The following is a 2,500-nucleotide window of genomic DNA, read 5'->3' on the forward strand; positions in this document are numbered from 1 at the left end:
ACAATGCATGAACATAAGTGTCTTTCTCATCTTTGCATACTCCTAGGTTTTCATTGTGGAATGCACACTGTTCATTTGCAGTTTTGAGCATGGCTCAATTCTGACAATGAAACTATGAGTCATAATCTTATATAGTTTTTCTGTTTATCTGAGTCATCTGTATTTGCTGGGGATGATGAAACCTGGTGCAGATGTGCTAGCATAGGCACGACTCCCTGTCAGATAACAACACGGCAGTATATAGATTTTTTTTGGTGACCTCTGCTCTACCACCTGCAGGCTAAAGAACCCACACTATTCTGATGTGGGAGTTCCCTCTGTGTGCTGTGATTACCATTAATGAATAAAGAAACTGCTTTGGACCTATAGCAGGGCAAAACTTAGCTAGGTGGGGAAAACTAAGCAGAATGATGGGAGGAAGAAGGCAGAGTCAGAGAGAAAACATAGAGCTGCCAGAGACAGATGCTGGGAATTTTAGATGGTAAGCCACAGCCACGTGGCCATACACAGATAGATAGAAATGGGTTTAAATTAATATAAGAGTTAGCCAATAAGAATCTAGAGCTAATAGGCCAAGGAGTGATTTAATTAATACAGTTTCTGTGTGATTGTTTCAGGTCTAAGCTAGCCAAGTGGCCAGGAACCAACAAGCAGCTCTCTCCTCTAACAGATTGGCATGTCAACATAGGTAACTACATTGACATAAAAAATATTATCTTTGATGGGCTCTGTTTGCTAGAAGCAAGCAGAGGCATGACTCCTTTAAGAAAGGTTTGCCTGACTCAGCGATAGCAGAAAAGCTGCACCATTTTGAAATGCTGGCTTTCTGAATCTTGCTGCCAGCGTGACCTCTGGCTCTTTTGGGAGATGGAACATTTAAATGAGGTTTGAGAACAGACTGCAACAACTTGCTTAATGGCAACATAGACTCACTGTGTGCCTGAAAATGGGGCTCTGAGCATGGCTCACACTAAACAGACTTCTGCCCCACCACATCAATCTGGGTGGAGCAAGCAGAAAGTACCGTACATATTATAGTAATGGTACAGCTTAAGTTTTAGACTAGGTGGACAAGCAGAAAGTACTGTATATACCACAGTAATGGCACAGCTTAAGTTTTAAAAAGCACTCCTGGTCATTGAAACATTACAGATACACAATAAAGACAAATTCAAAAGGAAAAGACCTCTAAATGGGTCACATTGTTGAATAAATGTACATTGGCTTGAGAGAGAGAAGAAAAAAAAGTATAGAGTTATAAAATGAAGTAAATGGTTTATGAAAATTAAAACAAAGTCTTTAAAGAGACAGAGTACAGAAAAAGTAACAGTAAAAATAAATAAGCCATGTGAAGATGGAAAAGTCACAGAGTCTGGATTATGTATATTATTGTGTTATCTTTGAATTTTTTGACTGTGAATGAGCTAAGTACAGAGAGACATTTCATTGTATGCTAAACCAGCATATATAATCTAAAGGTATTATGACTTCCCAATTTGGGTCTAAGGATATGTTGCTTTGGAAAAGAGGTTCTTCTCTTGTTTCCACAGAAGATGAGAACCTGTGGATTGCTTCAAGACTGGTGTGGTTTGATAGAAAAGATACCCTGAAGGTCACCATGAACACCTCCCAAAATTACTTTGCCCAATAAACAGAAGGAAGAAGTATGGAGAAAACCATGCCCATATTCCCAAATATAGTCTATAAATGTTTGTTTACATTTAAAGGGGGGCTATGATACATATATATATATATATAATTTGCATTTGTATGGATCTTGATTTATTGATACAAATTTAAGGTCAATTTTGTTATACTGTGTATATGTATTTCTGATCTTAATTAAGGTATTGTGTTTGTGAAGCTCATTTAAAAATGTAATTTATAGGATAATACATCTATAATAGTCAAGCTTGTAGTTATGTTAGTTAGATTTTCTAGATGTACAGAGATATATTTCAGGTGAATAGGCATTCTTCAAACCTTCCAAAGACTACAGAATATGACATTTAAAATGTTTTAAAAATTTAGGATTTTTCATGACAGTGAGACACATCTGTTCCTAACAGCACCAAGCTACTTCAGGAAGATAATGGGCGTCAAAGAGGCTCCTTTTTAAATTTATTTTTACTTAAAAAATTTCCACCTCCTCCCCTCCTCCCATTTCCGCCCCCTCCCCCCACCCCCTCCCCCATCCCCTTTCCCCTCCCTCTCCAGTCCAGAGAGCAGTCAGGGTTACCTGCCCTGTGGGAAGTCCAAGGCCTTCCCCACCTCCATCCAGGTCTAGGAAGGTGAGCATCCTAACAGACTAGGCTCCCACAAAGCCAGTACATGCAGTAGGATCAAAACCCAGTGCCATTGTCCTTGGCTTCTCAGCAGCCCTCATTGTCAGCTACGTTCAGAGAATCCAGTTTGATCACATGCTCCATCAGTCCCAGTCCAGCTGGCCTTGGTGAGCTCCCATTAGATCAGCCCCACCGTCTCAGTGGGTGGGTGCACC

The sequence above is a fragment of the Microtus oregoni genome, unplaced genomic scaffold (genome assembly GCF_018167655.1).
Source record: "Microtus oregoni isolate MIOR12 unplaced genomic scaffold, Mior012 000166F_ref0000362, whole genome shotgun sequence".
Taxonomy (NCBI): domain Eukaryota; kingdom Metazoa; phylum Chordata; class Mammalia; order Rodentia; family Cricetidae; genus Microtus; species Microtus oregoni.